The sequence below is a fragment of the Schistocerca nitens genome, chromosome 3 (genome assembly GCF_023898315.1).
Source record: "Schistocerca nitens isolate TAMUIC-IGC-003100 chromosome 3, iqSchNite1.1, whole genome shotgun sequence".
NCBI classification, from domain to species: domain Eukaryota; kingdom Metazoa; phylum Arthropoda; class Insecta; order Orthoptera; family Acrididae; genus Schistocerca; species Schistocerca nitens.
In genome coordinates, this window is record NC_064616.1 from 328,297,500 (window position 1) to 328,310,007 (window position 12,508).

A 12,508-nucleotide genomic window follows, 5' to 3' on the forward strand; every position below is an offset into this window, starting at 1 on the left:
ACGTTTCTAGCATTTGTAGACTTAGAGAAAGCTTTTGACAATGTTAACTGGAATACTCTCTTTCAAATTCTGAAGGTGGCAGGGGTAAAATACAGGGAGCGAAAGGCTATTTACAATTTGTACAGAAACCAGATGGCAGTTGTAAGAGTCGAGGGGCATGAAATGGAAGCAGTGGTTGGGAAAGTAGTGAGACAGGGTTGTAGCCTCTCCCTGATGTTATCCAATCTGTATATTGAGCAAGCAGTAAAGGAAACAAAAGAAAAATTCGGACTAGGCATTAAAATTCATGGAGAAGAAGTAAAAACTTTGAGGTGCGCCAATGACATTGTAATTCTGTCAGAGACAGAAAGAGACTTGGAAGAGCAGTTGAACGGAATGGACAGTGTCTTGAAAGGAGGATATAAGATGAACATCAACAAAAGCAAAACGAGGATAATGGAATGTAGTCAAATTAAATTGGGTGATGCTGAGGGAATTAGATTAGGAAATGAGACACTTAAAGTAGTAAAGGAGTTTTGCTATTTAGGGAGTAAAATAACTGATGATGGTCGAAGTAGAGAGGATATAAAATGTAGACTGGCAATGGCAAGGAAATCTTTTCTGAAGAAGAGAAATTTGTTAACATCGAGTATAGATTTAAGTGTCAGGAAGTCGTTTCTGAAAGTATTTGTATGGAGTGTAGCCATGTATGGAAGTGAAACATGGACGATAACTAGTGTGGACAAGAAGAGAATAGAAGCTTTCGAAATGTGGTGCTACAGAAGAATGCTGAAGATAAGGCGGGTAGATCACGGAACTAATGAGAGGTATTGAATAGGATTGGGGAGAAGAGAAGTTTGTGGCACAACTTGACTAGAAGAAGGGATCTGTTGGTAGGACATGTTTTGAGGCATCAAGGGATCACAAATTTAGCATCGGAGGGCAGCTTGGAGGGTAAAAATCGTAGAGGGAGACCAAGAGATGCATACACTAAGCAGATTCAGAAGGATGTAGGTTGCAGTAGGTACTGGGAGATGAAGAAGCTTGCACAGGATAGAGTAGCATGGAGAGCTGCATCAAACCAGTCTCAGGACTGAAGACCACAACAACAACAACATGAGTCCATACTTGAGATGGGCATTGAAGTATGCATAATAGGCACACAATAGTGCCTGTTCATTTATGCATCGTTTGAGAACCCTAAGAAGATAACAGCCCGTGCTCAGCTTGGCATTAATTTGTTCTATGTGTTTGTCCCGTTTTAAGTCTCTTTGTATCGAGATGCCGAGAAATATTGTAGCCTCGTCATTTGCAATAGGGTGTTGATTGATTTTTATTTCTGGATATATCAATGTGGTGTTTTGGTGGCTATGGAAATTTAAGGCTACTGTTTTGTTGTAGTTTATTATCAACTGATTTTCTGCTGTCCAATTACTTAGATGTTTTGTAACTGTGTTTACTTCTTCTTGTATATCTTCATTGTTTGCTGCTTTTACCAGTCAGTATTGTTGTGTCATCAGCAAACAGTATTACTTTGTGGGAATCAAAATGTATATCCAAATCGTTGATATATAACAAGATATGTAGGGGTCCCATTACTGACCCTTGCAGTACCCCATAAGTGATTGGGCTTTCTAATGATAAATATTCTGTGATTATTCGTGCTTTATCATCTGTATGTCTGATGGATACTTTTTGTTTACGGTCGCTGAGAAATTTACGAACCCAGTCATTTGCCAACCCCCTAACTATATAGTGCTCTAGCTTCTTCAATAGGGTTTTGTGGGTTACCATATCAAAGGCTTTGGTTAGGTCCAAAAATATACCTGTTTGTTGTTTTTCATCTATTGTTTTTAATACAGTAGATATGCATTTATAGATTGCTGTCTCCATTGATCTCTTGCTTCTAAAGCCATGTTGAGTATTAGATACCACACTATTTTTGTTCATAAACTTTAACAACTTACTACACATAATTTTTTCCATTACTTTTGAGAAACTGGATGTTAATGTGATGGGACGATAGTTTATTACTTCATCTCTGTCACCAGCTTTGAAAATAACGATGTTTCTTGGAGCTCTGGAGACCAGGAAGTGTATATTGACTGAAGTAGCTGAAGCAGGAAGTGGACACAGTAAACAAAGTGATTGGGCAACGTCTCGTTATCTAACCTTGCATTCCAGTTCACTCTGTCTCCTTGCCTCTATCACCCTTCCGAATTTGCACACAAGAAAGAAGCACTTGATAACTTCATTCACAGATGAAGTGGTGGGTTGATCCACTTAAATTTTTATGGGAATACCTTACACACAAGATATGCATTTTAAATTTTATTTTGAGTGTTCTCATTAACATCTGCATGCTGTTTACAACTCATCCATTCTAAAAAAACGTGATAATGTGAGGAAAATAAATTATTTACATCCAAAATGAACTGATGAAAATGCCATAATTTTAATGACATTTTTTCTTGCTGTAATGCAGTATATATACGTTTTTTCGGCTATTTTCATCGTCAAACTTCACTTGAGCATGCCAACTGAAGTATTTTGGCAATTATCGCTTGGAGTGATATAGTGCGGTTTCCCCCTTCAAGCTAGACAAGTTTCGTTCTTTGTAGCTCTTCAGGGAAGAAACTCCCACACAGCACACCTCCTGGTGATTCAAATTTTTGTGTTAACAATGATGCTTGCTGTCTGTAGTGGATTTGTTGTTGATGTGGACATCTTATCTTCTTTGATAAAGGAAGTGGCGAAATGTAAACAATGTTATGGTATAAGCTGTCCAGAAATAACTGAACAGCAAAGTAGCAGGAAGTTTTTAGCGTCAAAATTAATTGTTCTTTGTAGATCCTGCAATAAATCTACCTCGAAAATGACTTTGGAAGTTGTGCATAATTCATATGATGTGAATTTGAAGTTAGTTTATGCAAAGCGTGCAGTAGGAATAGGAAAAAAATATCTGCTCAAATTTTCTTTTGTGGTTTGATGGACCTTCCTCCTCCTCCCAGTAGATTTAGCAAGTACATAAAAATACTTTTAGGTGCCTTGACGGTTGTGTCTAAAGCATCTGTGAATCATGCAGTAGAATAAACTTAGAATATTAATGGAATCAGGGATATTGCCATTGCGCTCAATGGGACATGGTAATCTTGAGGACACGTTTCTTGAATAGTGTTGTAGGTGCTAGTTCTCTGGAGAATGGAAAAGTTGTTGTTGTTGAATGCTTATCTAAGTACTGCCACACCTGCCATGCTAACAGTGAAGGACATACTGAACATCAGTGTTCTAAGAATTATGATGGCTACAGTGGAGGTATGGAGCGTGATGGAGCTCTAAAAATATTTCAGATGTCAGTGCCTTTTATGATGTTAGATATACGAAGTACCTAGACGATGGGGACTCTAAAGCTTTCAGTAAAATTAATGAGTTCAGTGTTTATGTTGATACCTTGGTAAAAAAAAACTGGAGTGTTGTGGACATGTGCAATAGAGAATGAGTGCTAGATTAAGGAAGCTACGAAGGGAAATGAAAGGAAAGTTCCTGTCTGATGGAAAATCTCTGTCTGCCCAAGGCAGATTGGCAAAAACTGAAATAGATGTTCTTCAGAGTTACTGTGGACTGGCCGTTAGATGAACTGCATCTCTGAATGATGTTGCAGCAATGAGAAAAGCTGTATGGGCAACATACCTTCACAAGTTGTCCACAGATGGCCATCCATTTAACGGACTTTGCCCTAAAGGCGCAGATTCTTGATGTGGTTACCAAAAAGCAAAAGAAAATGTTAAAATATACCATCATAAGTATTCTCTTCCTGTGCCTGTTATGAATGAAATAAAACCAATTTTTATAGACCTGAGTGACCCTGTTTTGCTTAGTAAATGTCTTCATGGGCGCACTCAGTATACAAATAAAAATTTCAACCATAGCATATGGGAAAGATTAGCCAATAATGTTTTTGTAGGACTAAATTCATTAAACGTTGGTGTACTAGATGCAGTGATATGTTTCAATGATGGAGTGACAGGAAGGTTGTAAGGCCTGAGACATTTAGGCATAAAACGTGGCTCTAATATGTAAGATGAATTGCTTATGTGTGACAGACAAAGTGTGCATGAAGCTGAAAGATTCGCTCTTCATGTTACCAAAGAAGCAAGAAGTAATAAAAGGAATGCCAAGAGAAAGCTTGAAGATGAAGAAATGATACAAGGATGAAGACTATGCTTCAGGAATGTTCTGAGGCACAGTTTAATTAGACTCATATCTTCATTCACAATTTCTCTCAAGTTGTGTTTTTCAGAATTCAGGTACCAATATTTCCTAAAATTGATGAAGCATTGCTCTAATTTTTTTCTGTAGCTTGCAATAGTCCATACTTACGCAGTAGGCCTGAGCTTTATTCAAGAATCAACTAAATTATAGAAAAAATAACATTTTTATTAGGAAAACATTATAAAAATTAAAATGTAAGATGTGTATGTGTTTTATCCTTGTAATATACATAATAGATGGAATTAAATAGGTCTAGTACCTCAGCCATTATGTCATTGATATCTGGAAAAAATTTGGTCTCCTTCAAATGTATAATGTTGGATTATATGGTACCTAAATTTGAGGAAGAATTTTGGAAAAAAAAGGTTGCATCAATTTCATTGTAAAATAAGTAATAACCCTTAGCAGGTTCAAAAATACTTCTAATTTGTTTAGAAAGTGTGCTGCATTACCTGATATCAACAAGAAACTGTAAATCATATATTATAAACAGCGCCTGAAAGAAATAGGTGTTAATTTTTTATATATTATAGAGCCACAAAAGTGCCCTGTACACTTAAAAGAAAATATACAGAAAGACCAATCGAATATGTTTGATTGGATGATGTTCATAAATTAATTGATAGATAAGCGGTAATCCATAGAGAAGAACAAGCTTTAAATGAAGTTATTCTAATGAAAAATTTGGAAAAACTCAAATGATATCTAATAAATTTAACGACTTTGATAATAATCCAATGGAATTCGTTATGTAATTAGATTTTTGAATAATTTACCATACACGGTTTGGAAAAGTGAAAAATATGGAAGTGTGTTAGATGATACTTTGGTTAACGAAATTCCATTCGAAATGCATGTTTCAGGTTGGGGAACGAAATTAGAAGAAAGACTGGCACGTGGAGATAAATGAATAAATCCATTAGATGATGCTTGTAAAGAACATGATATTTCATATAGAGATAATAAAGAATTAGGAAAAAGGCATGAAGCAGAAAAAACTGCAATTATTTTTAAGGGAAATAATGGATGCAAGTGATTCTGCATTAGGAGAAAGAATAGCTGCAACTGCAGTTGGAGGAATATTGCATGGAAAACGAAAATTAGGAATGGTTGTAGATGTTAATAAAAATGAATAGGGATTACAAAAATTCCTTATTAATTTTAATCTATATAAATGGATACGTTTATTAGTGATTATTCTGTGCTATCTAGTGGCGAAATTAATCCAAAATAACACAATCTTAAAGTCATAATGAACAATTCATTAGTATTGCACCATTTTAACTGATGCACAGAAACGATAGATGGAGGTAAAACTGGTACAAATTTACTTTTTTCGTGTACTATTCTTGTTGTGAAAAAGGTTAATGAATATCTAACAATAAAGAAAGGAGATAAAGGATGAACACTAAACAGAGATAGATTTTTAGCAGTACTTTTGGCTGCATTACCATATTTAACTGCACTTGATTCCCTTGCTGGTGGATATGCAGCATTTGGAAACACACATATAAATAAGATAAATGATGATAAAGAGTTCGGAGAACGAAAAGACATAATTTAGCAATGGAACAGAAAGGAAGTAAAGAAAATATTTCCAAGAAATAATCGAATAATTTAATAATCATTTATAAAATTTTAATACAGAAGAACTAGTCAAACAATTAAAAATTAAATATTTTTGTTGCTTTTTATAATTGATGATTTACCTAAAGAACAAAACATTTAGAATGTGAAATAGTAAACTTAGATACTTCTCATCATGTTGATACTCACTGGATTTGTTATTATAAAAATAAATATACAGGGTGTCACAAAAAGATACGGCCAAACTTTCAGGAAACATTCCTCACACACATATAAAGAAAAGATGTTATGTGGACATGTGTCCGGAAACGCTTAATTTCTATGTTAGAGTTCATTTTAGTTTCGTCAGTATGTACTGTACTTCCTCGATTCACCGGCATGATTTCATACAGGATACTCTACCTGTGCTGCTAGAACATGTGCCTTTACAAGTACGACACAACAACATGTGGTTCATGCACAATGAAGCTCCTGCACATTTCAGTCGAAGTGTTCGTTTGCTTCTCAACAACAGATTCGGTGACCGATGGATTGGTAGAGGCGGACCAATTCCATGGCCTCCACACTCTCCTGCCCTCAACCCTCTTGACTTTCATTTATGGGGACATTTGAAAGCTCTTGTCTACGCAACCGCGGTACCAAATGTAGAGACTCTTCGTGCTCGTATTGTGAACGGCTGTGATACAATACACCATTCTCCAGGGCTGCATCAGCGCATCAGGGATTCCATGCGACAGAGGGTAGATGCATGTATCCTTGCTAACGGAGGACATTTTGAACGTTTCCTGTAACAAAGTGTTTGAAGTCACGCTGGTACGTTCTGTTGCTGTGTGTTTCCATTCCATGATTAATGTGATTTGAAGAGAAGTAATAAAATGAGCTCTAACATGGGAAGTAAGCACATGTCCACATAACATATTTTCTTTCTTTGTGTGTGAGGAATGTTTCCTGAAAGTGTGGCCGTACCTTTTTGTAACACCCTGCATAAAATTTGTGTTAGATTCATATGGAGGAAATCGGGAAAGAAATAATCTATACTACAGTATCGAGTGAATAGAAAACAACAGTAAAGTAATATATGGGCAGTTGTGTCTGTTTTAAAACTAATAAGCATGAATTATAAGTATTATGATATTTTAAATTTAATAAATGGAAATTTTCGCAAATTAGATCGATAACGATTTAGGAAAAACGAAAGAATCATTACAATCAAAAAATAATGAACTATTTAAAAAATAAAAATATTCAGTCATCAGTAGAAACAAAAATAATTAAGATAATTAAATAATTTCAGAAATAATGAAATGACTTTTTTAAATACAGGCATATTGGTTTTAAAGGTAGAATAATTACAAATGTAAAGGGTACACAAATGCAAAAAATGTAAAGAGCAAATGTTGTTTATAGAATGATTTATCAAATCTAGTTGCAAAACCCAAATACACAAGTATTCTAACACAGCTGATTCATTATGTTACTAAACAGGAACTAAGTAAAAATTTTACAAAAGAAAGAATTTGAAAAAGTTATCTCATAAATAAATTTAGCTCTATCATGAAATGAGTTAAGAAATCTTCATCATTAAGTGTACAAGAAACAAATTATTGAATTCACTTTTATGACTGGAGGTGAGTATAAAATGCAGAGTTTCAATGAATATAATTTTACTCTTTACAAAATTCTAGTTGTTGGTGGTAACATAAACAGAGGGTTAACAATTTATGATTTTTAGTATTTGGAGGAGTGTTATTGGCAAACTTTACAAGATAAATCCTGACGTTTCATCAATGAAAATTGTGAACAAATCTAATTTCCTAATTGTAACATTAAACAACTCTGTCAAAATTGTTCCAGTTGTTGTTGATGTACTTAGTGATTTAATTTAATTATTTTTTATTATATATAAACGAAAAGAGACAGTGACATCTATTGCTAGTAGCACAAAAAGATTACTGAAACACACAAAGCTCATACACTCCTGGAAATTGAAATAAGAACACCGTGAATTCATTGTCCCAGGAAGGGGAAACTTTATTGACACATTCCTGGGGTCAGATACATCACATGATCACACTGACAGAAGCACAGGCACATAGACACAGGCAACAGAGCATGCACAATGTCGGCACTAGTACAGTGTATATCCACCTTTCGCAGCAATGCAGGCTGCTATTCTCCCATGGAGACGATCGTAGAGATGCTGGATGTAGTCCTGTGGAACGGCTTGCCATGCCATTTCCACCTGGCGCCTCAGTTGGACCAGCGTTCGTGCTGGACGTGCAGACCGCATGAGACGACGCTTCATCCAGTCCCAAACATGCTCAATGGGGGGACAGATCCGGAGATCTTGCTGGCCAGGGTAGTTGACTTACACCTTCTAGAGCACGTTGGGTGGCACGGGATACATGCGGACGTGCATTGTCCTATTGGAACAGCAAGTTCCCTTGCCGGTCTAGGAATGGCAGAACGATGGGTTCGATGACGGTTTGGATGTACCGTGCACTATTCAGTGTCCCCTCGACGATCACCAGTGGTGTACGGCCAGTGTAGGAGATCGCTCCCCACACCATGATGCCGGGTGTTGGCCCCGTGTGCCTCGGTCGTATGCAGTCCTGATTGTGGCGCTCACCTGCACGGCGCCAAACATGCATACGACCATCATTGGCACCAACGCAGAAGCGACTCTCATCGCTGAAGACGACACGTCTCCATTGGTCCCTCCATTCATGCCTGTCGCGACACTACTGGAGGCGGGCTGCATGATGTTGGGGCGTGAGCGGAAGACGGCCTAACGGTGTGCGGGACCGTAGCCCAGCTTCATGGAGATGGTTGCGAATGGTCCTCGCCGATACCCCAGGAGCAAGTGTCCCTAATTTGCTGGGAAGTGGCGGTGCGGTCCCCTACGGCACTGTGTAGGATCCTATGGTCTTGGCGTGCATCCGTGCGTCGCTGCGGTCCGGTCCCAGGTCGACGGGCACGTGCACCTTCCGCCGACCACTGGCGACAACATCGATGTACTGTGGAGACCTCACGCCCCACGTGTTGAGCAATTCGGCGGTATGTCCACCCGGCCTCCCGCATGCCCACTATACGCCCTCGCTCAAAGTCCGTCAACTGCACATACGGTTCATGTCCACGCTGTCGCGGCATGCTACCAGTGTTAAAGACTGCGATGGAGCTCCGAATGCCACGGCAAACTGGCTGACACTGACGGCGGCGGTGCACAAATGCTGCGCAGCTAGCGCCATTCGACGGCCAACACCGCGGTTCCTGGTGTGTCCGCTGTGCCGTGCGTGTGATCATTGCTTGTACAGCCCTCTCGCAGTGTCCGGAGCAAGTATGGTGGGTCTGACAGACCGGTGTCAATGTGTTCTTTTTTCCATTTCCAGGAGTGTATATTAACAACTGAAAATGGAAGACAAAGAACCAAAGAACTTTGTGCAGTATGTAAAAGTAAAAACAGTATTTTTGTTAAACAATTTTTGGCAAAGGCCTAAATATTCGTGAACAAATTATTAATGTATAACAAACAAAAGAGAAAACATTTCGATAGAAAAAATATAATTTCTTTTGGGACAATCGATTTATGGCAAGCCAATTTAGTCGAAATGGACTCTGGAAAATTAAACTGAATTTCAAAAATAAAGAGTATAAATATTTGTTAGCGATTATAAATCTTTTCCAAAATTTTCTTGAGCTATTTCAGGTAAGATAAAACAGGTAAATATATAGTCGATATCTTAGAAAAAAATTCATAATTAGATCACAAAAAATTTGCAAGCAGATAATGGAAAAGAATTTTATAATAAAAAATTTCAAGAATTAATAAAAAATGCAACACTAATCATTACTCAACATTTTAATAGAACATTGAAATAAAAGTTGTGGAAGAAATTTGCTCTTCAAGAAAATTATAAATGGGTCGACATAGTTTCGCAATTAGTTGATGAATATAACAACGCAAAACATCCAATAATGCAAATGGTTCAAAAATATGTTAATAAGGAAAATGAAAAAATCTTAATTGAAACTGTTTATGTAACAAATTTGTTGGATACTGAACCGAAATATAAAATTGGCGATACTGTAAGAAAATAAAATTTTGAAAAAAGATAAACTGCCAAATGGTCAAACGAAATTTTTGAAATTGGAGATATTATTCATTGTAATCTAATAGACATTTAAATTGAAAGATTTAAATGTTGGACATTTAAAGGAAATTTTTATGAAGAAGAATTACTGAAAACGAATTTTCGGGTTCATCTTGAAAAAGTTTTGAGAAATGTTAAATGGTTAAGTTTTGAAAATTCACATAGTAGTTTCTTAAATAAGACGAATGTATTTTTCCATTAATAAATAATGATGATTTTCTTATATATCCAAGTAACTTTTTTCCTTATAAATGGAACACGAAAATAAAATTATTTGCCCTTTGTGCAATCAAGAAAAATAAATTCATGAAGAAAATAAAATACTGAAAAAAAATATGCATTGAAAATTGGTGTGTAATATTTGTAAAAACAGAAACAAAAAGAACATCTTCAAATCTGGTATAATGAAACGTTTGTTGGAGAAAAATGTGGAAAGGAAATTAACAATTCTTCTAAACATATTTATAACTGTGATCAATCAAAAAATGAGAAGAAAGCTTTCATTTATCAAAAATCGAGAAATAGATTATCAGAAAGTAGAATGATTTTGTGAGAGTGGTGTTCATAGAATCTATGTGGAAAACACTTTAGAGTGAAAATTTCATTCTAGAAACATAAAAATTACCATATTGTGAAACAGTATTGAAAATTAGTTTTTTTATTTAAGTTTCTGTACAACTGTTTAATTCCAATAAGAAATAATTCATATCATCTTTTACTTGGGTTTAATTTATGAGTGTATGGTAATATATTATTTTCATATTGTAATACATCACATTTATCAACACCAAAGCTTAAGAAAGGTTTATTACATTTAACTGTACACAATTTGTATTTAAATGAACTAATCAAATTCATTTTCTTATCTTGTTTTATTTTGTCAGTTACGCACTTTTTATAATCGTCAAAACTAATTTCATTTTTCACATCAAATTCATAACTCCTTTATACTTTTTATAATTCTTACCACCCAATTTACAACCATATATATTCGATCTTCAACTAACATGTTATAACACAATGTTTCTACAAATTTCATCTTTCATTTTTCTAAAAACTAGCTTATTTATTTGAAAAAGTCCATAAATTTAATCTCTTGGACAATCACTTGTGTCAAAGCAATCAATCATTGATTTCATATCTTTATAGAAGTCCTTAGTTCTTATATATTAAATGAAAGAACAATATTTTCACCATATTTTGGTTTCATGACATAGTAGTGAAAATCATACATATTCTAATTGTCTAGAATACTTGTTCCAATATGGATTGCATTATTGAAAACTTTTTTACATATGAACTGCTACTAGATTTTCTGAAACGATTTTCATAATTTGGTTTTACAATATAATTTGTATATTTTCTTGGATCTGTTATTAGATTGACTATTTATATATTATTCATTTTTTTTGTATACTGACTTGTAGATCACTTTTTCAAAATCGTTAGATGTCTTTTTCCCTCATTTCTGTATTAAAAACAGTGTATTCCTTCAACCACTGTAATTGTGCAGTCATAAGGTTCTATATATAATCGTTAACTTTTATCCAAGGGTTAAAAGTTGTTTAATATTTCCAGAATGTAATACATATTTTCCTTTATTACTTAATGTTTTTAAAATTTTGTTTGTTCCTTCTGGCGGTAATGGTAAATCTTTATATAAGTCATGTAATTTTTTGTGACATTCTAAATCGACATTTTAAATATTTTTTCAGTATTAAGATTTTCTGTTTCTACCTAACTGGAATCTTTAAATGGTAAAATGTGAGAGATTGAAGAACCACATAAATTAATTGTGTTGAAGTATGAGTAGTTAATAAATGTAGGTTCTGGCTCAATAGATCAATTCTATAAAATAAAAAAAATTGCTTGTTTTATTTTACATAAAACTGATCTAATAATCCAAAACCTACATTTATTACCTACTATCCCTTTTAAGTAATAATAATATAATATAAGAATACAATCACAGCTATAATAAAAAATCATTTATTTTACATAAATTTCCCATAGGCTAATGTAATGTAATTATATACATTAGAGAATTAAGCATTATTTTAAGAAGTAATTTTTAAAAAACCATTTCTTATAACTTCTTCTTAACTCAACAAATTGTCCTATTTTTGACTTTTGTGAGAAATGTGTCTTTTAAAATTATATTAAAGAATAGGTAAAAAAAATTATTTATTTTCTGCTTTAGCAGCCATAAGATTATTAAGAGCTGTTGTTTTACATTGTGAATGTAAGTAAATAAATAAAAATTTGTTAGTAAACAAAAGTAAATTTTCTGTTTTTATGTTTTCTATCTTTCTTAAAATGTTTCAGAAATGTATACATGAATGAACTTAACAATGTAATAACTTTTCTACGTTTCTCATTCCTTTATATAATTAAAAATTTTCTGTATGTGTTCTATGTTGTGCATCATAAGTAAGATTCATTTTACCATAAATAATTACATAAACAAGAGTATCATTTATAATTTTATCATTAAAAGTTGCACAAAGTTTCATGATAGA